Below are 26,411 nucleotides of genomic sequence, written 5' to 3'. Positions count from 1 at the left end.
ATATCCCAGTGGAATAGCTTGAGATTCCCTCCCACGCTGTGGGAAATCCAGCTTCCCCCAAGGTCCAAGGGAGGAAGGGTGTTTGGATTCTCCTGGTCATGTCTTTCTTCAAGGTTCTGCTCCAGGAATAAGTCCTGCTCCCCTTTCCTTCTCTGTCTTGCTTGTGAGGCCTCTTTGGACTTATCCTCACAGCTTCCTCATTCTGGGGCACGGCCCTTTCTCTTTCTCCCCAGCACAGAGTGCAGAGCTGTCTCCTGTGCATTCTTACTAATCATGTGGGAGCTAGGCCTGCGGGGACTTACTCACCTCAGGCATTTGGGGGGGCACCAAAAACTAAGGTAGAAATGCTATTTTAATAAAAAATTTGGGGGGGCAGCGCTGCATGCAGCCTGGGGTGTGATCCTGGAGACCAGGGATCGAGGAAGGATGGCTCCTTCCTGCATGGAGCCTGCTTCTCCCTCTGCCTATGTCTCTGCCTCTCTCTCTCTCTCTCTCTCTCTCTCTCTTTGTGTGTCTCTATGAATAAATAAACAAAATCCTTAAAAAAAAAAAGAAATTTTTAATCAAAACCAATGACAAAAAAAAAAAAAAAAAACAATGACAAAAACACATGATAAACAAAACACCAGACTTAAAGGAGAGCAGAATCAGGTTTCCCTGATTCTTCTTCTGCCTTGCATGATAATATGGCTAGGCAGCACATTTTTGTTGATCCAGTTTTTATCTCTGTTACTGAGCTTTCTGACACTCCCTTGGCCTCACTCACCTAGTCCTGGAGACCTGAGGAGAGGCCAGAGTGGGGCAATGGCACAGGGCAGTAGTTAGTTAAGCTTCACAGGTGAGGCACCTTCTTCAGATCCCTCTCCTATCTGTTCCTTTTTCTCCTGCACAGTCTGCCCTGCCACCTTCTTGCTGGGACCTGTTTTCCCAAAGAACAATATCTTCTTTCTGCTGTCTTCTGCTGAGACTCACACTTCTCCATCTTTGAGGCCCTGGCTTTATTTCCCTGGGAAGTTCGTGGGGGGAACTTTAAGTTCCTCTACTCTACTCTCTTCCCTTTACCTTTTCTTCTTTGCCCTTAGTATCTGACACTGTATATTTTATTTATATGTCTTGTTATCATCTGTCCACTACTCCCATCTCTACCCTCCCCCAACCAATATGTAAGCCCTATGAATGCTGAGACTTTTATCTTTGTGTGTGTGTGTGTGTGTGTGTGTAAACAATTGTGAGCAGTTCCTAGCACATAGCAGGCACTCAATAAACATTTGTTGAATGAGCAAATAACGGTCGAGTTCCCTTTTCTTTGATCTTTCCCCTCTCAGAGTAGGCCCTTCTTTAGTAGCCAAAGGATGATTAAATCATTTTCCTAAATGAAAGAACATCTGCCCTGGACCTCCATCCTAAGCCATGCAAAAATGAAGCAGGAGCTTTTAAAATCACAGTTGTTATTTAACCAGTCCAAGGTAGGCAATAGAAAAAATATCTTCCAGACCAAATTCCAGGGTTTTCAAGGTATGTTGTGCATTTTTTCCCCTTTGAATAGGGAGTGATGTTCAAGAGAAGAAATTCAATTCTGTGTAAGGTGAATCAGGACTGATTCTTTTTGCAGCCTTGGCCAAGACACTTTAAGTCTTAGTTTGATTATTCTATCTGTAAAATGGGTGTGTTGCTTTTAGCACTATCAACGTCACAAAGGTACTGTGAATTCAAGCAAAAAGCTAACAGATGTGGCTGGATATGCTTTGGGATGTATAAATCACCGTGCATGTACAGAGGTGTATGAAATTTCACTAACACTTGGCCAAGGCAGAGCAAGGGGCCTTCTGATGAGACCCTGGCAGAAACAACAATCTGCTCCTAACTTTCTCACTCTAAAGATAGAGAAGCTGAGGCCCAGGCAGTGATGTGCCCGGGGTCACATGCAGAGCTAATACAGGAGCATTATGGATAGAAGCCAGGTGTGTGGCTCCAGATGCAGTTTCTGGCCTCTCTGTGTATCTCAGTTGCCAATTCCATCAGAACAGGGATCCTGGACTCTGCTCTGAACCCAGGTCAAAATCACCATGGATGGAAGAGAATTTCTGACTTTCAGATATCCTTGTGAATCCCAACCCTTCACAAACAGCCTAGGGAGGGAAGCATTTTAAATAAAATCCTTTTACCATCCCTTCCATTTCTGAGATTCATTTCTGAGTGGCATCTGAATGAGAATTTTACAGACATTTCATTTCTCGTCCTTGTTATCATTCCTTTGCTGTCCTCCAGGAGCAGGTTATGACTGCAACCACTGTGAGACCCAAGGTGTAAATCTCCTGGAGTGGGAACTTATGCCTTGGGTGGCAGGTCAGTAGGTTGGCAGGATCTCCACATGCAGCATGATCATTGCAGGAGGGAACAGGGCCCTGAGAAGGGCAGGGAGGCACAGAGATTAATTTTTTCAGTGTCATTCTTCCTGTGCATTCCTTAATGACTGAAATTTACATGTGTGGGGGGGGGGGGAATCCCGATTTTCCCTGGAAGGCCTGAAAGGGAAAGCCGGAGCCATCAGACTGTCTTGCCAGTGGGTGTGTCCACTTGCAAGGGCTCTGTATTGATCTGACTGGGAATCTTTTGACTTTTTACAGGGTGTGTGGCTGTGATCATGACTGTGAACTGGAGTTTGTGCCTTTGTGGGTCTGTGACCATGTCTCTGGGATTGTGTGTTTGTGTGTGTGTGTTTTGTCATCATTCCTGTCTTTGTGACCATGTGCAGCTCAATGTGTGTATCTTTAAGAAAAATTATTTCTCATTTCCTGCATAAATTACTCCATGTAAAAGGCCATCCAGAGCTCAGTTCCTAGCATCTTTTTTCAATAAAGCAATATTATCACAGCCTAGTCCCAAAACTAGTCCCAGGAGAGGCTTTTCCTAGATTCTTTGTCAAACAAAATGTCAGCGACTCACCAAATGATGAGAAGAAGAATTCTTCTTGTTTATTTCCCAAGTGAGGCAGACCTGAAGCAGCTCAGCCTCTTTGCATCCTTTCCCTGGCTAGGCAGACAGCAGGCAGGTGGGCAGGTGCACAGGGGTGCTGAGGAGCTCACCGTGAAACCCTTGGACTCTGCCTTTTCACTTCACTCCTTACCCAGCTTTGTGACTTCGGGCAAGTCACAAAGTCACTTTTCTAACCTCAGTTCCCCTTTTTAAAAACAGGACGAATAATACCTACTTTATAGGGCTGTTGCAGGAATTAAATAATAAATGGGATAACATAGCTCTTGATAAAGGACATTAGGATGTTGTGTGTACATATCCTCTGCTGAATGTGTATATTTATTTATTCCTTTATTTAACAAATATTTATTGAACATCCGATACGTCCAAAATACGTTTGGGGCTCTGCAGATATATACAGGCTTGAGACTGAGTTTAGGATGATATAATCTAGTGGGGTAGACAGAGTGGCAAACAGACAATCACAATCTGGTGGGACAAGTGCTAAAAGAATAGGATGTTCTAAGTCACTAGAACCATCCTTGAGGCAGCCATGTGGAGGATGGAGTAGGCAACAGAGAGACCCATGAGGAGGCTATTGCAGAGCTAAGGTGCAGCAAAGGAGCTAGAGAGAAAAATATAGTTCATTCTATGTGGGGACAAAAATGAATGGTTAGCTTGTGCCAGAGTACACTTATTTCGTGCTTCTGGTGAGAGCTTTCAGGGCTGGGAAGGCTGTCTGGGAACCAGGGCCATCCAGCAGCCTGGCTGGAGGAGGGAGCAGGGGCTCACTGGCTGGAGGGTCTGACCCCTGGGGAGAGGAATGGCAGAGCTGTAGGCTGTGAAGAGGCTTAGCCCAGCACAAAGGGGGGATGGAGACAGTCGGAGCTTTTCAGAGATTTTCAAAATGCTTCCAATGGATCTGAAGTTTTCTCCAAGAAAGGAAATCCTGCTGGAAAAGTTAAGTGCCTTCTCCAAAGTCAGGGCTGGTCTTAGCTGTGCTTAAAGGGACATTTGCTCTCCATGCTGGAGTCCCGATCACCAATCTCTCCTTTATGTCTGGTGAGATTCTGCCCAGGTCTCTTGAGTGCCTTTGGAATTCCTGTCCATCCATTCATTACCTCATTTAATAAATACACATCGAGCCTGCTGGTAGGCCAGAGCTGGAAGCACAGATGTGAGGAACATGTCGCCCAGGAAGCTCAGAGTTTACTGGAAGGGACACCTATAGGAATACATAACAAACAGTAACTTAGTGAGATACAGCCTGGAGTCCATGGCTAAGAACTTTGGACTTTATCTTATAAGAGATATGGCCCCAGTTACTAGGGGAGAAGAAAGGAGGGCATGACATACCCCATGTGTAGTAGGGTGGCATAGAGAGAAAATGTTACAGCACTGAATCTGGAAGGAGGAGTAGGATTTGGCCAAACAAGACCTAAGCAAACTGTCATTACCATCATTGTCGTTAATGATGTTGGTCACCATTTACAGAAGGCTAGTCTGCGCCAGGGCTGAGTACTTTACCGTCTGCTAAGCACAGCACCTGTGTGTTGTAATACCATAAAATCCTAATAAACAATTTGTGAGTTAGCTATTATTGTTTGCATTTTACAGGAATAGGGAAACCAAGACTTACAGAAGTCACACAGCTGGGAGGAGGGAGCTCCAGGATTTGAATCCAACTTTGTCTGGCTTCAAAGCCTCTTCTGCTCTGCTGGACTATCCCTCCACATTCACTTATTAATATTAGTGCAGGAGTCCTCTGAAATAACCCAGAGTTTGGTCAAAAGCTCTTCCTTCAGAGACACATTGAAATATAGAGAATTGGAATGCCTTTGGCAAAAAGTAATGATGACTAAATAGCAAACTTTCAACTGTACTGATTAAGCATTCATCTGGATTAGTATTTTCCGGTAGCGGTCCCTCTTCATGTGACAGGAATGATTCTTTCAATGGTCTACAGGGACACAGTACTAAGCAAGGTATGTGTAGCGGGCATAAAAGAAATAAAAGACACAGATCTTGTCCTCAAAGATGTATGATGCCATTGAAGAGATTCAGATTAACACAGAAAGCAACAGTTCACAAAACAGAGTAGACTGAGGACCAGTCACCGGGTATAAAAGGTTGACTTCATTCAGTTGCAGAAGGTCAGAGAAGGGCAAGACTTGAGTCTGTCTTTGAGGAAAGTGCAGGATGGTGATGGGCCTGGACAGCAGGGAGGAGGAGGAGCATGAGGCCCCTCAGAAGGGCATGAGGGCCTAGTGACACGGCATAGGACTCAGACATGGCGTGCGCTAGCTCATGCGACAGAGGCAGCCTAGGCTGGCTGGAAGAAGTTTGGGGTTGAAAGGTCCAGGTGAGGGATCCCTGGATGGCTCAGCAGTTGAGCATCTACCTTCAGCCCAGGGCATGGTCCTAGAGTCCTGGGATTGGGTCCTGCATCGGGCTCCCTGCATGGAGCCTGCTTCTGCCTCTGCCTGTGTCTCTGTCTCTCTCTGTGTGTCTCTAATGAATAAATAAATAAAATATTAAAAAAAAAAAAAAGAAAGGCCCAGGGGATTCGAGAAAAGAGGTAGGTTTTGGCTGATTACAGAGGATAAAATGGAAGCTAAGAAATTTGCATTTTGTCTTCTTAGGCCCTGGCAAGCCACCACAGATTTTTTTGAGCAGGGGACAATCAGTATAAACAAGTCTGTAAATCATCTTAGCTCCCGAGGAGGCTCTCTCTTCCTAGAGGATTGGAATCTGGTCTCTTTGAGATCAGCCTCGTCTCTCTGGTGATATGTGAGGCTTTCACCAGGACAGTTGAGTTCAATAGCAGATCAAGAGCAATAAGAGAATGAGATCACACTGTCAAGTCCAGCCTTTTGTGTATAATGATGAAGACTGATGATGGTGGTGGTGATGATGGTGATGACGGAACAGAATTCAGAGGGTAAAGGCTTTTGACCAACAACACCTAGCAAACCCATGGTCAGGCTGGAATGAGCCGCCACACTTCCTTAGCTTGCTCACCCCAATGAGGACATGAAGCAGCCTTAGACTCTTGTGTCTGCCACTGAGGAGGTGCCCGAGGGTCCTGCACTCATGTCCGTATAGGCCCTGGGGTGGGCTCCAGAGAGAGAACAGGCTCTTTCAAGGCTCTTAGGCCAAAGGAGACAATGACTGTGATGGTTTTTGATCCTGGGATAGGTACAGGATGGAGCAGCCTTTCCAGAGTGGACAGGAGACAGGCCTTTGGTGTGAGCTTCTGGCCACAGATTTCAGAGGCTCGGGTTCATCTCTGTCCTATCCATCTGCAAAAAATACAAGTTGGGGACGCATGGGTGGTTCAGTGGTTGAGCGTCTGCCTTCGGTTCAGGGCATGATCCCAGGATCCTGGGATCAAGTCCCACATCGGGTTCCTTGCAGGGAGCCTGCGTCTCCCTCTGCCTGTATCTCTGCCTTTCTCTCTGCATCTCTCATGAATGAATGAATGAATGAATAAACAAAAAGTACGAGTTGTCAGAACTGGCAGAGGTGTTCTCTTGGGGAAGCCTGCCCGTCCTGTCAGGGGGCGCCCTGGTTTGAAACTTGGACAGGCAGGGAAGGGCCTGACCAGAGCTAAAGAACTATGGGTGGAGGCTGCTCCATTTCCTGGAGATCTTGTAGGGACAGAAGGACTTCATCTTCAAGGTGAAGCTCCTGCTTCCTTCTTTGTCCCTGAAACATCTGGGCCATCGGGTCGCACAGGGCCCCTGTCTTCCCATCCATCTCTTTCTGTAGGCCTCCCCGCCTGTCAGAAGGCCTGTTAATTAAGCCCAAATCCAGCCTCGGGATCAGGGCAGAAGTGTCGCAGGCCGCGCTGGCCTCCAGAGGAGGCGGATTTTGTCTGACAAGAGGGAGGGTGGTGTGTTCTCTCTGGCCAAGATGGGAAAAGGCAGAGTGGGGCCCCTCCTTCAGGCAAGGCGGGCAGCAGCGTGGCTCACAGAGCCGCCCCGGGGTTGGAGGGGTGGCCGTGACCCACGTCCCCCCAGCCCCAGGCTGGTCTCATTCTCTCCAGCGCTCTCTGCCGTGCGAGTTGCCCTCCTTTGCTCAGAGGAATCGCTGGCAGTGACAGAACGGAGATTATAAGCGATATTTCTGCCTCGAAGCGTTCTCCAGGCTGTCGGGAGCGAGGTGGTTGTCAGGTCTAGGAGAGGAGAAATCTGTGTATACTGTAGCCCTGCAGCAGTGCCCTGCATGGGGGCAGGCTGGGGTCCCCTTGGACTGTCCCTCCTCTCTCCAGTGTATCCCCATCAGTGCCTGAGTGGGGGTGGGGTTGGTTACCCGCCTCTGTTGTCCGTGTGCTTCCTGTCTGAGGGGCCCTGGGTCCTCAGTGTCACCGGAGGGGTGGCAGTGGAAGCAGAGGTACAGCTAGAGCACAAAGACAGACTAAAAAGCATGTGGCTGGGACGCCTGGGGGGCTCAGTGGTTGAGCGTCTGCCGTCAGCTCAGGGCATTGATCCCCGGGTCCTGGGATCGAGTCCTACATCGGGCTCCCCGCAGGGAGCCTGCTTCTCCCTCTGCCTGTGTCTCTGCCTCTCTCTGTGTGTCTCTCATGAATAAATACATTAAAATTCTTAGAAAAAAAAAAAAAAAAGAACATGTGGCTGCAGCTGCACCAGGACATCAAGAAGGAGCTCCAGCCCCTCAGTCTGAAAGGACACAATTAGAAATAGAGGCTGAAGGAGCAGACAGGCAGGGCTACATTGGAGGGTACAATTATTTCCGTATTATCTAGGTTGTGAGCACCTCCAAGACAGAGTGTGTGTGTATGTGTGTGTGTGTGTGTGTGTGTCTGTGTCTATGTGAGATCTTTGCATGCCCAGTCAGTCCCCAGTATATGGTAGGTTTATAATACATGGAGGCTAAATTGAAGCAATTTGCACCTGCCCAGAGGGGTGGATGAAGGGAGGAAGGAAGAGTATAAAGCTCCCCAAGAATAGAGCTCTCATCTGCCAAGTAGACCCCAGACACCTGGGGAAATGAGGCGGGGGAGCCGACATCAGCAGAGCTCCCAGGAACAGCCCACCCTACAACTCAGGGCACATCCACTTCTGCTTTCTTCCGGGGGCCCAACATTTACTCAGCACTTACTACTGCGGGCACGCCCTTTGGATTGGTAAGACGTACAAGAGCAAAGAGAAGTGGGGAGGTTGGAACCGCAAAATGTCAGGGTCTGGAGTCAGAAGACATGCCACTTGCTGGCTGTCTTTTGAGGCAAGCCCAGTACCTAAGCCTCATTATCCACATCTGTGAAATGGGGACAATCACCTGGCAAAGAAAAAGGCATCACTCGTACATTGCAGATAGGATGTGAATTGCTGTGACCTTCCCACAAGTAATTTGTTAAAAATTTTTTTAATGAACATACCTTTGGATTTGGCAGCTCCACATCTAGAAGCTTATTCTACAACAACGATCAAGTCTGGAGCAATATTCAGCTATAAGAATGGGCATGATTTATAATAGCAAAAACTAGAAATAGTCTAAACAACAAACGATAGAAATTTGGCTGAACAATTATAGTGCATCCGTAAATGGAATGCCATTTAGCCACTAGGATTATAATGTATATTTTCCTTATCTGGAAGGTATATATATGTTACAAAAATAAAAAGCTGACTATAGAACAGTCTATATGGTGTGATACTGTTTTTAAGAAAGAAGAGTTTTAATTCTACATATTAACTGTGGTTCTCTCTGTATTGTGGGCTTACAACTAACCTAAACTTTCTCCCTCTTATTTATCTATTTGGTGTGGATCAGCTTGTATTGTTTTGTAAAGATAATGAACATTTAGTTGTATTAAAATAGTGACCTTTAGAGGTGGCTTTAAGAGTTAAAGAAGATATTACATATGAAAGTGCTTTGTAAACTGAAAAATGACAGACATCAGACAGGGTCTCTGCCCATGAGGAGCTTACAGTTTGGAAAAAGATGAAAGACACCAAGATAACTATAGCATGAAACAGAATGTGGCAAGAGCTTCCAAAGAATGATAAACAGCATGTTACTTGGAAACACAGAGGAGGTAAAATTACTTGTGGTTCTAGAGGAAAGAGCCAGAATGTTTGAGTTGAATACTGACGAATCGTTAAGGTCCTGCCAGGTAGAAATATAGAACCGGGGCAGCAGGGGAAGCGGGAAGCTGTGGCACAGGTTTGGAGAATGTGAAATGCTTGCGTTTGAATGGAGGGCAGAGAGCCTAGGGTGATGGAGCAAGAGGAGTCCAGCAGGGCAGTTGGGGGCCGGGGGGGCTGGCCTGCACACACCTTGAAGGCCGCACTTGGTAAAATGCCATCTGGGAAGCTTTGTTGGTGCGTCTGAGAGTAGGGAGTCACTGAAAGTTCTGGGGAAGGAGCTGACAGCGCAGCAAACCCCTCAGGGGTGGGGAGGTCCTGCCTCATGGTATGGGGCTGGGGAAGGAAGAATGGGACACCTCTCCTGGGTGCTGCCGGGGAGGCCAGAGAACTGGGAGCCATTCACAGAATCCACCCAAGGCCCCGGGGAGGAGAAACAGGCTGTGGGTGTGGGGACAACAGTAATCTGGTGCTCAGGACCTGTTCTCCCTCTGTTGGTCCTGATCCCTTGGGCCTCTCTGTCTCAGACTGTCCCAAGGCGACCTGACCCCCTGCCGCTTTGAATGTGTCTCTATTCCTTAGCTCCTCTTGGGAGGAGCCTGGGGTGTGGACAGAGGGTTTGTTTCAACCCGGTAAGCTTTTGTTAATGGAAATACATTAAGCAGCCTGCCTATCGTGGAAGCTTCTCTTGGCTCGTCCCATCCTCCGAGCATGCCCCAGCTTACTCTTTCCTGCAGGCGAGAATTCATACCCCCTCATCCCGGATGCTGTGCCTCTGCCACCCTCACCCCTAGCAGTGCCTGTGTTGGTGCACACATGCGCACACGTGTGTGCACACACACACATACACACACTGGAAGGAGGACAGGAAAGTCTTGTTCAGGCAAATGTCTAAATTTCCATTTCCCCACTGCAGCTCGCAGCCCAGGCCACTGTTTAGCTCCTCCTGTTGTCATGTCACTAGTTAATTACATTCTTTACTGAGGTGCAAATGTGTTTTTACAAGGAGACTACGATGGTGTTAACTAGGGAGGAACTGTGAATGTTACAGATGCATTCACCCCTCGTCGTAAGGCTGGGGCTCTTGGCTGGCAGTGCTGCCCGATGCTGCCCTGAAAAGGCAGCCCAGGCATTTCACCAAGCTGCCCTGCTCCCGCGCCGTCCCGTGACCCTGCCCTCACAGCCCCAAACGCAGCCTCCTTCAAATCAAATTAGCAACTGGATCCACAAGGAGAAAACGAACCGACACGAGTGTCTGGGAAGTGTCAGGCCAGGCCTTAGAACAGTGCAGACCACCAACCTCAGTTTCTGAACATCGCAGTTCATTTTAAATATTGGGAACCAAAATAATTCACTTCGATCTAAAAATAAATCAGTAAGTAGTACAGCCAAAGCCAAGTTTAGGCCAAGGCTGTCGTTCACTGCCTGTCTCTGCTTGGGGTCCATTGCCCTCCTGACTCTTCCTCCCTGCTGCCCCCCCACACACACACCCAGTGTGGTCCCCAGACCCCCAGCGAAAGCCTGCCACGGGAAAAGGATCAGAGACTCAGCCCCACATCTGAAGAGGTTGTGACTGCTACTCTTCCTTTGAGTTTCCTACAGTTTTTTATTTTACTTTTTTAAAGATTTATTTATTTAAAGAGAGAGAGTGGAGGGGAGAGGCAGAGAGAGAGAGAAATTCAAGCAGACCCAGTGCTGAGCCTGATCTCAAGTGGGGCTTGATCTCAAGACCGCAAGATCAAGACCTGAGCTTTTGAAATCAAGAGTCAGACACTCAACCGACTGTGGCAACCAGGCACCCCAAGTCTTCTCCAGTTTAAAACAAGAAGCCTTGGGCAGCCCGGGTGGCTCAGCAGTTTAGCACTGCCTTCAGCCCAGGGCCTGATCCTGGAGACCCGGAATCGAGTCCCATGTCAGGCTCCCTACATGGAGCCTGCTTCTCCCTCTGCCTGTGCCTCTGCCTCTCTCTGTGTGTCTCTCGTGATTAAATAAATCTTTAAAAATAAAATAAAATCTCTAAAAAAGAAGAAGAAGAAGCCAGCTCCGCCCTCCCCAGGGCCCAGAATCACTCAGGCACCTGCCCACACTTTGGGGGAGAGAGGGCCACATGGACAACTGATATCAGGAAACCAGCTGGGGCGGGGGGGGCACTTGATGGGGTGTTATGCTATATGTTGGCAAATCGAACTCCAATAAAAAAGTATACCAAAAAAAAAAAAAAAAAAGGAAACCAGCCAGGTGAGGACAGGGCACTTGCAACTAAGGCAAGGATTTGGGCTGTACAGTGGCTCGGTGGGCCTGAGCCGCTACACCTCGGGGAGAGACTGGTGTGGTACATATGGCAGGGAGGTCCGGGGAGCAGATAGAGTGTATCCCTCATAGCCAGAGCAGGTACCCCCATGTTCTCTGATCACCCAGGGCCTCTAACCCCTTCTGAGAGCCACTCTGCCCCCTTTTTTTTTTTTTACAGGTGCTTTGGCACTAGCTGACAGGAAGAATTTCTGGCCCAGCTGGGAGTGAGAAGAAGGAGTGAGTCTCCTGAGGGCCATCCTCGAGTCCGCCAGGATCACCCGAACAGTAAGAAATGCTCCTCCATCCCTAAACACATAGTTAAGCCTTCCAGGCAGATGATCTTTTCTTCTGAAAACCTCGAGAAGCAACCCATCCCATTAGCTGGCACTTAGCATACACAACCTTGGAACTCGCAACACCAAATTATTTTTTTTTTCATGTCTTTTCTCCTTAGCTCCTTCAGGGCAGGGCCAGAGCCATACCTTGTCCCTTTTACCTCTCTTTTCTTGTACGTAGTCTGGGAACAAAAAAGTGCTGTCGATGCAGATGGATGGGCTGTTGCTTACATCCACAATGATACTGACATTTGTATAACCTTCTGGAGCAAGCACTATCATCTAAGAATCACGTAGGGGTCTTTGTTAAGATGTACCACCTGGACCTCACACCAGAGCATCTGATTTTCTAAGCCGAGGTTAAGACCGGGAGTACGCACCCCAAGTGTTTTTGATGAACACAGAAGAAACTGCATCCCAGGTGTTTCTGATGAACTCTGAGAAATAGTTCTCTAGGATGTATAAGGCATGTTGAATGGAGAATCTCCTTTAATCCTCTTATCAGATAGGGTTTTTTTAAATCCCCTTAAGTAACTTCATGATCTCAAAGACATAAGTATCAGTATAGGCAGGGATTTAGAAATCCAGTTATCCAAAACAACCCTTTTTTCTTTCCAGTATGCCATGATAAGGGCTGGATCTGTTGTGGTGAGATTGGGCCCCAACTCCAAAGGACACTGCCCAGGACTTTGTAAGTTTCCCTTGCTGTCCCAGGGCTGCCCTGATCTTACAGTTCATCAGCTTTCATTTGGGGGGCAGGAATTCCTCACAAAAGCTGGTTTCCCTGGAGAGAGGGAGAGGGAGTCAGTGAACCAGAGAGGTGAATGTTGCTGGGGCCAGCTCCCCAAGTTAGCAAGGCCACAGATATTCCAGAGGATCACATGGGCAGAACGGCCCACAGTGCTTGTCCTGGTTCCTATGCCCTCTGGCCATTTGGGGAGCTCTGTCTTGTAGGTGCCTTAAGGGGTGGGCAGCATGCTGAAGCTCCAAGAGGTATAGATGAGAGAAAAAGGCCTATGTAGGGGGCTCAAGTCTTCATGCTAAGTGTGGGTTCGGCAATGCCCATTTCAGGGACGTGTTGACCGTCTTTTCAACAACCTTCGGAGTCTGCGTGCCCAGCAATGTCAAGGGAAACCACTGCAGGAGATAGTTATGGCTTAAAGAAGATGGGGAGATGTTAAAGAAAAAGAAAGAGAAAAAGGGGACAGGGTTAGAGACTACTGGTGAACCAGTGTGGAAGGGTGTTGTTGCCAAATCCAGTGGCTTTCTCTGGGACTGGCCATTGCACTGAGCTGCTTCTCACTGAGCAACTCGGTAGAGTCCTGTTTGTCTCCACGTGGAGGCTGCAGATGCCGGAGTCCAAACAGGCCAGGGCATGCCTGGGAGAATGGAGGCAGCCCTGCCCTCCTTACGTGCTAGAATCAAGGGAAGGATGGAAATGGGTTGAGGGACTGCTCACGCCTGTGGCGGGTTGCGTCTTGCCGTGGAAGGGAAAGTTTGCATGGATGGCAGAGAGGCGACCTCACAATGCATCCCCTGACCTCCCCCTCAGTCTCCCACACACACACACACACACACATACACTGCCCACCAGACTCTCTTGCTGAGGCCCAGCCTGGTCTGTTCCGGGGACTAAATGCAGTTGACACCGTTGCTTGGGTTGGTGCAGTCGGCAAGGACAATTTTTGCAGCTAATGCTGGAAGTGTGGCAATCAGAGGAGCCGCCAGCTGTCTCACTTAAATTCTTAGCTCTCTCGCTCTCTTTTTTTAAAATCGTTTTGCTTACATAATCCACCCCCTTTTTATTTTCTAATTCTCTCCTTGCAAAGCTGGCACCAGAGGGGAAGGGCTGGGGCGGAGGGGGTAGCAATTACACATCAGTTTGGGGAGCATTTACATTTTGCAATTACAATTTAAAAATAAGCCCCGTTAATGATCTCCACGTGTCAACGACAAACCCTAACTGCCATACCCTCCTGGGCTTGCCTGCCTCCCCCCGAAGTCAGAGGCTCGGTGGAGGCAGAGGGACCCAGGGAGACACAAGGGAGAGGCCGGGGACAGAATCTGCGGGCCGCTGGAGACTCAGTGTGCCCTTGAGGCTGGTGGAGGACAGGGGTGGAGCTGAGCACCCTCCTAGAAACCTAGAATTTGGGACTCCAGCATCCCTCCTCTCCCCACACTCATACTCGGCCCCAGCCCACCTCATCCCCGCCCTGACACAGCAAGACTATGTCCTCAGAGTTGACGGTCAGAGCTGGGAGAAAGGGAGCCTCCACTGCTGATCTAGACCCTCCGAGGTGGGAATTTTGCGAGCCCTCCTGGGCAAACGTAAATCCTAGTCCACAGGCACCTGGACCTTCATGGATCAGGTGAAGGGACTGATGACATATGCAGGGCTCGGCGAGGGAACCGGAGTGGGTGTACCACAGTTTGGGAAGGACTTCTAATTGACCAACACATATTTCATGAAGTCCTCTGATCCCTTGGGCCGGGACTTTGGAACCGGACACACCCAGACTCAAATTCTAGCTCTGCTATTCGTTGGCTGTGAGATTTGGGGCAAGTTAATTAACTTAAGTCTTCTGACCCTCACTGTCTTTATGTGATTGGGATCATCGTAGAAGGCTTCTTTGAGGATTAAATGAGATAATGTACTAGAAAGCACCTCACCCAGCGGCTGGCAGGCTGGCGCTCCGTAGATGTCCCGTCAAGCTCAGCATCTCACCGAGCTTCACAGAGGAGCCCCAGCACACTTCCTCCTGCCACCTTTCCAGCCACCGCGACACTAAGGAAGGGCGATCTGGTCTGACTTGGCCGGGTCTCCCCTCCAAGTCAAGCCATCTGCACCCTGAACATCTCCTGAAGGGCACCCATACCCCCTCACATGCACCCCCGCCATCTCCCTGTAGGATTCTCAGCAGAGCCTGGGCCTCAAGCCTCCCTTCCAGCCTTCCACTTCTCCGGGCTGGCTCCCGACTCTGGCTTCCAACAGCCCAGTTCTCTTCTTTGGACACGACTTCAACGGAGTGACCTTTCATCGGGCCCCACCTGTGTCCTTTATCTGTGAAATGAGGGAGGTGGGCCAGGAGCTCTCAGGTGCCTTTCAGTCTTGACATCCATAAGGCTCCGATGCTTCTTCTCTGGCAGCTTCCTCCCGGCTGGTTCCTGGCGTGTAAGGCTTTCATCTCCTGAGCAGCTTCAGCATGGCCAGTCTTGGGATTGATCACGTATTGTCAAAAAAACATACATTTGTCCCTTGAAACATACATAAAATAGCTCTTTCCTGGGGCAAAACCAGAGACGCATCTTATAAAAATCTGAGACAAGGAAGCCTTCCGAAAGCAGGCCCCTTGGCATAGGGCAGGGAACACAGAGAGGGACTACATCTTATTGGCTCGGGTGCTTAGGTATTATGTTTTAAATACTTTTCTAAAACTTTGCTTTTTTTAACCTAGGCTGCATAGTGGGCAGCTTTCCAGGTCAAAATAAATAGCTTGGCTCTGTTATTTTTAACTGCTGCGTAGTATTCTCTTCTGTGGATGTTTCATTATTTATTTGAGGTATTTTTAAAATGAGAAGTAAAGTACGTACGTGAGGAAAAAGCAATGAAAAAGAAATGAAATAGAATCAAAAGGGCCTGGGGTACCTGGGTGGCTCAGCCAGTTAAGTGCGTGCCTTTGCTCAGGTCATGATCCCAGGGTCCTTGGGGGGCGGTGGGGTGTCGCTACTCAGCGGGGTGTCTGCTTCTCCCTCTGTCCCTCACCTTGCTCATGCCTTCTCTCTCTCTCTCAAAAATAAATGATAAATTAAAAAAATAAAAAATTAAAAGGGTCCCTTCCTTCCCCACCTCTATCCACAAGGTCCAAATGACCCAAAGTCAACTACAAAGAATAGCCTCTAATTTTAGTTATTTGGTGGCTAGTGTTTATAATGTTATGTAATATATGTTAGTCCCTCTTTCTTAATTCACGTCTTTATCTATTCACCCCCTGCATGAAAGCGAGGAAAATTGGCACACATTCTCCCCTTCCAATTTGGATCAGTTGGATAATTTTTATTAAGCCGTATTTGACACTATCTATGTTTATATATAGTATCATATAGAATACAGTGTGTATGTATATTACGTGGTAAATATTATATAGTGCATAGAATTATATAGAATTCACTCATACTTATTGAGTATAATAGTAGTTTTATAGACTTAGAAGATTTGTTTTAAAGATTTAGAAGATTTACAGCCCTATCACTATAGTTCCCTCTGCATTCCAACTATAGGTTGATTGTAAGATGGAAATATTATCCGACCAAGACACCTGGGTGGTTCAGTGGTTGAGCATCTGCCTTCAGCCCAGGGAGTGATCCCTGGGTCCTGGGATCAAGTCCCGCATCAGGCTCCCCCACCAGAGCCTGCTTCTCCCTCTGCCTGTGTCTCTGCCTCTCTTCTCTGTGTGTGTGTGTCTCTCTTGAATAAATAAATAAAGTCTTAAAAAAAAAAAAGAAATATTATCCAACCACAGAACTAAATAGTGTGATTTGACCGGGAAAAGGAAATGGAGCCGTCTGTCGTTACCAGGTGGCCACTGCAGGAGAATCTGAGAGCCCCTGGCGGTAACCGCCTGCCCCCATTCCCCTCCAGCTCTCTCCCTCCCACGGGGACACACCAGGCAGCCCCGCGGTCTTGTGTGGATGCAGTCCTCTTGCTCGGATTCCTGTTTTGCTGGAATACCACCTCTAATGATTTCTGATATTGATGGGTGGGAAATAAACTCTGAGGTCTTATGCGTCCAAAACAGATTGCATTTCGCCTTTGAACTTGATTGATATTCCGATACAGCTCAGAATCCCATATTTAAAAAGCCTTTTCCTCAGGGCGCCTGGGGGGCTCAGTCAGTTAAGCGGCTGCCTTCAGCTCAGGTTGTGATCCCAGGGTCCTGGGATCGAGGCCACATCGGGCTCCCTGCTCCGTGGAGAGCCTGCTTCTCCCTCTCCATCTGCTGCTGCTCCCCTTGCTTGTGCGCTCGCTCTCTCTCGCTCTCTCTCTCTCCCTGTCCAATACATAAATAAAATCTTAAAAAAAAAAAAAAAAAAACTTCTTCTCTTAGGTTTTGAAGACGTTATTCTCTCATCTTGTATTTCCCATCTTGCAATAAGAATTCATGAAAACTTCCGGTTTGCCTTTCTTTTGTAAGTTCGAAAACATCACCACCGTGTGCTGAGGCTTGACATTTTGTTTGCTCCTTTCTTTTGTTTTCATTACTCCTGCTCAGGCCCTGGGACCACTTTCAATCTGAAATCAGTGGTCTTGCTTCAGCTCAGGGAGATTATCATTTCGTTATTTCTTCGTTTATCCTGCTCCATTGTCTGTTTCCTCCTGGCAGCTCCACTGCCCAGCACAGAGCCTGGTGTGTAGTAGGTGCTCAGTAAATGCTTATCGGGTATGTTTCTTGGGACCTGGATTCTAGTCAGGTTCCTATTTTCAACTCGCTGCGTGGACTTGGACAAGTTTTCTCATTTGAACAGAGAGGTCAGACCTCATGACCACTCAGGATGCTACAACCCTGCCACTCTGGCAATCTCCCTGGAGCCTTGAGACCTAATAGCCCCTGGAATTGGGGAAGAAGGTGCAGAGTGAGAAGTGAGGGGAAGGCAGAAGTCAGGCAGTAGGGCAGCCACAGTGGTCAGCCTCCCACTACAGATGTTTCCCTGAACCTTTCATCTGTTCAGCAGCCTCAGCCTGTCCCCCTTGGGGACCCCTTGACCTTCCAGATCATTCTTAAATGGGCCTCCTTTCCTCTTCATCTCCCTATTCCCTACACCTTTTCAGCTCACCTCCACACAAAGCTCCCGTTAGTGAAATAATCCCTGACCATGGCAAGTATCTCATTAAGTGAGATCTTTTTTTTTTTTTTCACTTTTATGAATTCCAGGACAAAGAGACACCAGACTTCCCTCCGCAATGCTGCACAGCAGATGCTCTGACCGGAGACAGCCAGGCCCTAAAAAGAGAAGAAAGATTAGAGGGCTTGGATAGCTGGGATCTGCCCCAGCCTTAGGCTACCTTGTGCCCTGGGGGAGGCATCTTGGATGAGAATTCCCACTTGCTTCTCTTCCCCACCCCAGAGACTGGCTCTGGGAGCAGACAGCTCGCACACAGCTCCCCTGACTGCCCAGACCAACCTGCTCTGGACAGAAGCTCTAGATCTGGGAGCCAAGATGCTTCGCTCCTTTTCCCTGAGAGGGCCAGACACTGGAAGATCCAGATTAACAAGGGCTCAGATCCCAGAAGATCATTCTCTGTTTTAAGTCAGAGCATCCTAATTGGTCCCCAAGAGCCACAATCCACTGTCTTCTCTCTTCTTCCATCCCCTGGCCATTGCCCTGCCATGAGAAGTGGAGTCCCCTCTTACTAGAGAGAGAAGAGGGGAAAGTAGGGGCACAATTTTGACCTTTGAGCCCACCATGAATCTGTACTGAAGGCAGGACTCTTTCTAGCCCCTGAGACCACATGATGGAACATGAGTTGGCATTGCAAAGGGCAGGATTAAGGTTTGAGGTGAGTTCTAATTTTCAGACAAGCTTCTAGGAATCAAAGATTCTGCTGCTAATATGAAACACTTCTCCTGGGTGCCTGAGTGCAGCAGAAAGAGCCAGCAGATGACTAAAAGTTTCCCTATGAGAAGCCAGAGAACTGCAGACCCCTCCCAAGGCTGGAGTTTGAAGGGGCTGGGGCTTGGCAGGGGGCAGGCAGGAGCCGGTGGGAAGTAGAACACAGCTCTGGTCCTCTGCACTTGTGTTCAGCTGCCTGTCCGGGAGGCTGTGGGTACCAACCCCGCTGCTGGCCTGCAGAGATGTCCTCACCCGTCACCTGTTCAGACTGCTGCCCAGAATCCATCTGGGCCAGGAGAGGAAGAAGACTGAAAGGAGGGTGAGCAGGAAGGGACTTCTGCAGGGGGATAAGGCTAGAACTCAGGGAGATATGACGGGGAGTGAGATGCCCCCTACGGCAGGGCAGCCCCAACTTGAAAAAGCCCATACTGCTCAACTGGACAGGCTTTCCAGAGATAGAGCCAGGTGCCTCTTAGCCTGTGAGTCATGGGCCTACTTCCCTCCAGAACAGGGACTTCTTTGCAGCTGTGGGTGGTCCCTGGAAAACCAGGAGCGGGGTGGGGAAAGAAGTCCAAGCGGAGACAGCCACAGGGAGCAGACGGGCTGCGGGCTGCACGCTCCCTTCCGGCGCACCCCGCCCCTGGTGGCCCCCACCTGGACCACAGTGGGACCCCGCGCCCGGGCTGACAGGAAGGAGATGTGAGTCAGAGCCCTGGCCCCAGCGCCACAGAGTGTGGGGTTAGGGCCCTGGCTGGCCCCGCATTGGCACAGCATGGGTCCCCAGACTTCCACTCCCACCCAGGCAGCTCGAACACACAATAGAATTCCCAATTACGCGTCGCCCCCCACATGCAGGTTTCCACCATGGATTTCTGTCATTTTGTGTGCATCCTTTAATTCTGTTCCTCCCCTTTATAATTGAGCCCACAGTCCAGGGAGTCTACGATGGAAACTCAAGATTTGCCTCTTTCAGCATGCTTGATGTTTTCCATCTTTGTCTCAGCGGTATTATGTTTATGAGACCCCTACTTCTTATCCCTGGGATCAGCACTTCCAGCTTTCCATCTTCCACTCATTTTTGTGAAATGAGAAGAGCAGAATGCAGTGAAATCTTTAAATAAAATGTGTGCCCACGCTGCGGTCCGAGGGTGACAGGGCTGGCGGAAGCGGGCTGCTCCCGAAGCGGTGCCACTATCCAAAGGTGCCAAGACCGTGCGCATTAACGGGGGGTACGGATGCCCAGATTTGGCAGCCGGGAGACCTTTAGGTGGATTGCTATAATCCGCAGAAATCCAGGGCGTGTGAACGTTAAAGGACAGCCGGTACGGGATGGCCCGACTCTGTTGGTAGCTCATTTCCACATTCACCCTTCCCTCTTCTGTACTTCCCCCACCTTCTGGGAAGCTCACTCCCCCTCCGGTGTTCCCCACCTCTACCCTGAGACTTCTAGGTTAAACATGCAGACTCTGCAAGCAGACCTTGTATCACATTGGAAAACCTCCTCAACCTCGTTGAACCTCAGTTTTCACATCTATGAATGGGCACAGCCTCTTGCCTTCACCATGCGGTGGCGGGGTGGGGGGGGGTGGGAATACACAAGGTTATCTGCATCACATAGATAAGCCTCATGCCCCGGGCGTGGGGAAAGCTCGATAAATGGCAGCTGTTATCAATTCCACTTACCATCTCACCCCTATCAAAATTTGCTCCGGGGAAACAAACTCGTTCTCACTGAGGTGTGAATGACTGCTGGGACTCAAAGAGCTATATTTTCCAGATTTGTCTGTTTGTTTTACATTGTAACAGTAAGCCCAAGAAATTAAACTGTAACTGTGTATAAATTCACGCCCTGTAAGGATATAGAGCTTGTGAAATCATGTGGCCCAGGATTTCTGCCCCCTAGAAAGGAAACCCAAGGAAAAGCCATGATCCTTGTGTGCCGGGGGGCACAGGGTTCAATGGGCAAGACGGGACGCGTGGATGGAAAGCAGACGTCTTGTAACATAGAAACTCGGGTAGTGATCTTTCAAGCTTCCATGCTCTACTCTGCTTCATGGAAGAGTAGAGTTTTGAGCAAAATGTGGATGAAGGAAAGGACACCAGAGTGGTGTCCCCTACAGGGACTTAGATGGCAGAGGAGAAGCACAGCAAAAAGCAGGGAGGAAAACTTTCCTAAGGTGATGGGGGGCATGTCTGTTCAGCTGGGCCTTGAGTCCCACGAGTGGGACTGCTGCCCGGCATCACTTTTTCACACGTGGCAGCCACCATCCTCCTTTCCTTGGGGCTCCCTTTCCCAACAGGTGAGGAACACAGAGCCAGTGTCCCTGCCTCCAAACAGCCATGAGGACCAAGGCTCGCTGAACTGACCTTGGGGCCTGACTCTGCCAGTTCCTCACAAGCTTGCCTGGGCCACTGCAAAGGCCTCGGGAGGAAGGACACCCATTAGCTGGGTGAGGATGTACCAGGATGAGTGGCTTTTCCATGATAAACTCAGCCCAGAGAGCCACTTGCTTCAACAACCGTGACTCCTGACCATTTTTTTCTGGAGACAATTTTAGAGAACCAGGCATCATCCAGCCAGAGGACTTGGTGTGGTCGTACAGGTGAAAAGGGGCTTGGCTGACCCTCTCAGGATCCCCTGGTTCCAGGAGAATCTGAGAGCATCACAAGGGACAGACGGGATAGGAGACAGGGTCCCTTATCTCTGTGGTCCCTTCCCCTCTGCTGCCCACCCAGTCCTGTGGATCCAGCCCCCTCCCTGCCCACCCCTGCTTTCCTTCCTCTTCCCAGCTCCCCGGGAGTGCCCGCCTCAGAGAAGACAATGATTTCTGAAAGGGAGGGAGGCAGACAGGGCAGCAGGGAGGTGGCTGCCTGGCTCCTTCCAGAACAGAAGCCCTCCTTCCATCTGGGCTCCCCAGCATCCGAGCTGTTCCTCTGTCTCTGCTGAGTTGTGAGCCTCAGGGGCCTAGCCCGTGTTGTTTTCTCAGCTCCGTTCCCGAGCAGCGGCTGCCGTCAGCTCTTGACAAATAATAATAAACCTGGGAATCAGGTTTGTCGAGGGGGATTTCGGTCCCTGGGTTCATTTTTAGATTTGTTTCTCTGTGTGTGTGTGTGTGTGCAGACAAGAGAGCACGTGATGCTGTCTTGAGGGAGCGGCTGGGGCTCCCAGGTGCCCTGGCAATCCACCCTCACCGCCCTCACGGTACCCTCGGAAGAACTAGACGGTTCTCCTCTGCCCCTGATCGCTGGGACTGCCTGCAGATTTAAAAGAAAAGAGAAACAATTGAATGAAAGGTCTCTAGCTCCCTCCTTTCCCTGTTCCTCCCCACCTCTCCTGCCTGTGCTATTTGGGGCTGGCAATGAGAGAGAGCAGACTCCCAGCTCTAGGTTCAAGAGTTGCCCGAGTGCTGGGTGGGACCTTGGCCACAGGTCCAGGGAGAGGACCCCACCCCAGGGCAGCAGCACGGCCTCCCGGCCTCCACTCCTGAGATGTGGCACCAAGGGGACAGACTTTCTGGAAAGGGAAAAATACTCTGAGTCGGGCATCACCGACAAAAGCCGGACCCAACTGTGGGTGGTGAGGAACCTATCATGGTGCCCCTCTGGGGCAGAGTAGCACCCACTTTGAGCTGTCAGGAGGTGGCCATTGGAGGTCATTGCTGCCAACCCCCTGCCTCTGCTCAGGCAAAGGTGCAAGGCACTTACCTATGAGACACATGCAAGGGCCGCACTTACCCTGAGAAGTAGCACGCTCCCCCCACCACTTTCTGTTTTTTTGTTTTATTTTGTTTAAAGGAACCAAAGGGGGAAAAATTGCCAAGTTGTGAAGTGCTTTAAGAGGAGATGAGAATCTTCATCAAAATGCTAAAAGCTGGAGGGGGAGAGTAATGTGAAAACTCTTGCCTGCTATTTATGGGATTGATTCTCAGATCAAGAAGAAGCAAGCAGTCGGATGAAAGGAATTATTGTTAAAGCTCCTCGGTAGGAAGATCTAATGGACAATTGCTGCTATCAGGGGGAATTAAATTGCTGTTTCAGTTTGTAAAATATATCAGCAGCTTTTTGAAGCTGGGAAAGGTGTGACAGGCTAGGCAGGGAGGCGAGTGACTGCTCTGTCACTTTCTGGCCCTGGTGTGGGGAAGTAGAGGCAGGCAGGAATGAGGGATGGTGCAGAGCATGAGTTCCTCTCCCAACTCTGACCCTGGTCCACATGCTTGAAGCCAAATTGCAAAATAGCTAAACTAGGAGCGTCAAGGGGCAAAGCAGCAGCCCTGATGTGCCCAAAGTCTGGGCGCTGAAGTTCTCAGAACCCTGATGATCAGAGAAGCATGGCAGGAAGCAAGAGGGGGGCTCCTCTCTGGGAAATCTGCTCAGGGGGTGATGTGGGTCCGTGACTGCCAGCAGGCCCACTCACAGCCAGGACGGAGTCCAGTCCTCTGCCTTCTGTAACCACTGAGCATCCCCTGCCTAAACTGTGTGCACAGAGGGGTCCAGGGTGGATGATAACCACCCTCGCTTCCCAGAACGGGGTCTCTAGACTGGGGTCAGTGAGTGCATAGACGATCTGTTGACCCAGCCATACACATGGGAGACATACTGGGATTCCAGATAAAGACCACACCGAAAAATGGCTTTGGGGGTGGGGAAAGGAGAGGAGTAGAGGCCCTTGGAAGGAGGACCGTGGCCATTTGGAGGAGACTATAATCCTGGTATGAGGAGCAGGAGGGTCTCTGGCTTCTCTGACCTCACAGAAGGCTCTCACACCTTCCAAAGACCATTTGCCCCGCGTGGCAGGTTAAGGGCTGAAGGAGGAGAGAAGGGTGGGGACAAAAAAGCTGTTTTCATGTCTCTCAGGGAGTCAGAAGACAGCAATCCCAGTTAAAGCTCACGCTGGCTTCTGCTCCGTCTCCACTCTGTTCCCTGGAGACCAGCACCATAATAATAGGGCATGACCTGGCACCAACACCCAAGTAGGCTTCTCAGAAAGGTGGCAAATCACAATTAGTTCAGAGGGCTGTGGGTGGCCAGGGAGTCTGAGTTGCCTGCTATCTTTGCTGAAGTCAGTAGAGACCTATTGAGAGGTCCAAGCAGGAACCACAGGAGCAGCAGGGAAGGGCTGGGGCATTCTGCAATGACTTGGGCTCTGTGCCAGGTGCAGTGTCCCCGGGGACCTGGGTAATGGTGGAGCCGTGGCTAACTTTGGACCTTTACCAGCCAGCCCTCAGCACAGGAGTGAGCAGGGGTCTGATCCTGAGTGCAAAGCCTGCTTGGGTCCCCTTCCACCTGTGCTTCCTTCAGTGACATAGTTACCTGCCTGGCTCCCCACCCCACTCTGAGCCTGCTCTTATCAAACTAGAGGTCTTCCATTTGCCCCCAGCACCCAAGGTCAGAGAGATGGGTCAAAGCAGCATCCCCTAGGCCACGGCATTCCTGTCGTCTGAATCCTCGGGCCCCTGAGCCATGCCACCCAATTCCTAGAGCACCTGGTCCAGTGTTTGGTGGGCTCCTGGGGGGCTGGCCCCTTCCCCTCCGCTCCCCAAGGACCCTTCACTTTTCCATCGCTTGCAAATATTTCAACCAGACCTTGTCACATTTTACAGCGTCCCAGCCCGGAGGTACATCCTCACCTCTGTGCTCTCCACCATCCCTGCACTGGTCCCACCCCGTCACCACCCAGCGCTGACCCCGTACACCCTGCACAGTGACCACTGTCTTTCCTCTAAAGCTCGAGATTCCTAGCCCTTCCCGTGTTTTGCGAGGAAATCTGGGGTGTGTGTGTGTGTGTGTGTGTGTGCGTGCGAGCCCGCGCGCGCACCCCTGCGTTTCTTTAGATAAATCCACAGAGTCACATGAAATCGGTGACAGGTTGACACCGTTATTTCAAGATTCATCGCTCTGAGTTGCCAGCACAGGAGACCTAGCCAACTCCTTCCCACCAACAACACTTTTTTTCCAGGCATAATTTATAGCAGTGGGGTGAATTTGTTTCCAAAAGATGAATATCACACTATCAGCAACAGCTGCCTCTCATTTTTATTTGTTTTTAAATTTGACTCAAAGTCCAATTCTCTATACACATCCGAAGCTGTAAATCCTAAGGCGACTGAATTACATGATTTAGTAAACAGGTTATATTATATAATGCAATTAAAGCGGGGCTCCGAGGCGCCACCTACAGGCCGCCTCTGGGAAGGGAGCCGGGCCCCAGACCATCCTTTTGGAGGAGGCTCTAGGCTGAAAGGAAAATAGACGGATTGTGCCCTGGGTGAGGCGCGGCTCCTGGGGGAGAAGCTGCAGCCAGCCAGGTTACTAACGCAGCCTTCTGGCCCTTCCTGCTGAGTTCACTCTGTTATTTCAGCCTCCTGCAAACCTGTCTAGACGTCAGAACCCAGGCCTGGGCAGCTGCGGGGAGGCCCCCCCAGCCTGGGGTTGGGGGTGGGCTGGTAACCAACCACCTGGGTGCGCTGGGGAGGGCTCCTGGCTCTCTGGCCTCCCTCCCTTACTCCCAAATGGGAAGTGAGGAAGAGAAGACCCGCCAGCTGGCTGGCCTTTGAAATGAAGCTCCAGTCCAACTATTTCCATTCCATTCGACGAAGCTCACGTGGCGGGCCAGCCCTGGGCAAAGACCCGCAGAATATTCCGGTGAAATCCCTCGTGGTGGCAGTCCAGGAGGGGAACGTGGCTTGTCCCGGCCACCGAGAAGTGGCAGGGCTAGATGAGGAATCCAGACTTTTCAACCCTCAGCACAAGGCTTCAATCAAGGGCATTTACAAAAGAGGAAATTGAGGCCCATGCAGGGGATGGGACTTCCACAGCCTCTACGTGTACCCCGGGGAGGAAAATCATGAAAATATTGCTCGTGGGGGTCAGAGGACGGGAGACAAGGGCTTCTAGGGGGCCCTCTGCAGTGTGTTGTAGCTTCCTTTCTGGGGAAGGGAGAAAGGAAGGGAGACCCAGTGCTCCCTCTCCCCACCCCTGTGCCTAAACTACAACACTCCTCAGCCGAATCAGGTTCTGGGGCCTCCAGGATCCTCGCTTCTCCAAAGAGCTTTTGGAAGCTTCGATGGCACACCTATAACTGGGAGAGTCCAGGAGACTTTCCAGCCTGGGCCCTAAGAGAGACACTGGAGCAGAAGGGGGTGGGGGCAGGGATGGACGAAGAAAACAGGACTCTCAGAGTCCAACAGGGTGGAAAAGCCATCCACGCCTTGGCCTGTGCCCGCCATCCCCCCAGTCTCCTGTCTGGGGCACTGAGGCGCGGCTGTGAGGGGCCAAAGGAGAGCTGGTCCCGTCCCCCCCTCCCAAAGTGGGTGCCGGATGCGGTGTAGTCTCAGCTAGGGTCAGAGGGCAAGAACAAATGCTGTCGGGCCAGCTGGCCAGAGAGTTCCCAATTAGACTTTGTTTCTCATCCTGGAGGCCCTGAGCCCCCAACCCCAGCACCCCAGCCCAATTACTGCCGGGCAGCATTAACCCCTTGGTGCCCCAGGCCGTTAATGGAATGTTAATTGGTCTAATGGGTTTCATGTCAACAAGTCCTAATGAGCTCCTTCCTAACGAGCTTGCTATTTTTTTTTTCTAAGCCTGTTTGTCAACACACTGGAGTTTGGGCTTCAGACCCAGGGCCTCACCTTGCAGGGCTGAGGGGCGCAAGAGTTGAGGAGAGAGGGAGGCGGTGCTCTTGAGCTGCCCATTCCTACTTCCTACAACGGGGTGTCTTTTTACGCCCCCTCACCCACCCCCAGTCCGTGCAACACGGCCTTCCTGGGTCCTGAGCTCTGTGAAATGGCAGCCTGGACTCCTTTTGATAATATCAGGGACACAGATTACTTCTTGGGTATCATTGTCGGGTTGAATGTTGCCTTAGGGTCCCCCCCACCCCCACCCCCACTCCCCCGCTCCTAGCTGTCATATAGTAAAGGTTTTCAGCATTAAGAACAACCTTTTGACCTGAGCCTCTCTTCCCTGGGAAGGTTTCCCTGCGGTAAATCATTCCTCGTGTGTCCTCCATCCGCAGTCTCTTGGCCGTGCCCCCTTGAGTGCCCTGGTGTCTGGTAACAGCCCTGGGGCCTCCGCACAGGAGCCGCTGACA

The 26,411-nt window shown here is 50.3% G+C and overlaps 1 protein-coding gene across 19 annotated transcripts in view; it reads left to right on the top strand.

The window, feature by feature from the left end:
- Positions 1–26,411, top strand: part of PKNOX2 (PBX/knotted 1 homeobox 2) — a 309,171-nt gene that overhangs the window by 202,428 nt on the left and 80,332 nt on the right. For 10 of the 19 annotated variants that reach the window (XM_049109791.1, XM_025465056.3, XM_035715757.2 and 7 more), the window contains one exon: positions 11,557–11,663. The exons of 1 other annotated variant lie outside the window; for it this stretch is intronic. The gene's annotated coding sequence lies outside the window, so the exon portion shown is untranslated. Of the gene's footprint in view, positions 1–11,556; positions 11,664–12,331; positions 12,405–26,411 lie in introns of all 19 variants that reach the window. 8 more of the 19 variants (XM_049109793.1, XM_035715754.2, XM_035715755.2 and 5 more) reach the window with 1 other exon arrangement.

This window comes from Canis lupus, chromosome 5 (assembly GCF_003254725.2).
Source record: "Canis lupus dingo isolate Sandy chromosome 5, ASM325472v2, whole genome shotgun sequence".
NCBI classification, from domain to species: Eukaryota; Metazoa; Chordata; class Mammalia; order Carnivora; family Canidae; genus Canis; species Canis lupus.
This window is presented reverse-complemented; position numbering and strand designations above follow the sequence as displayed.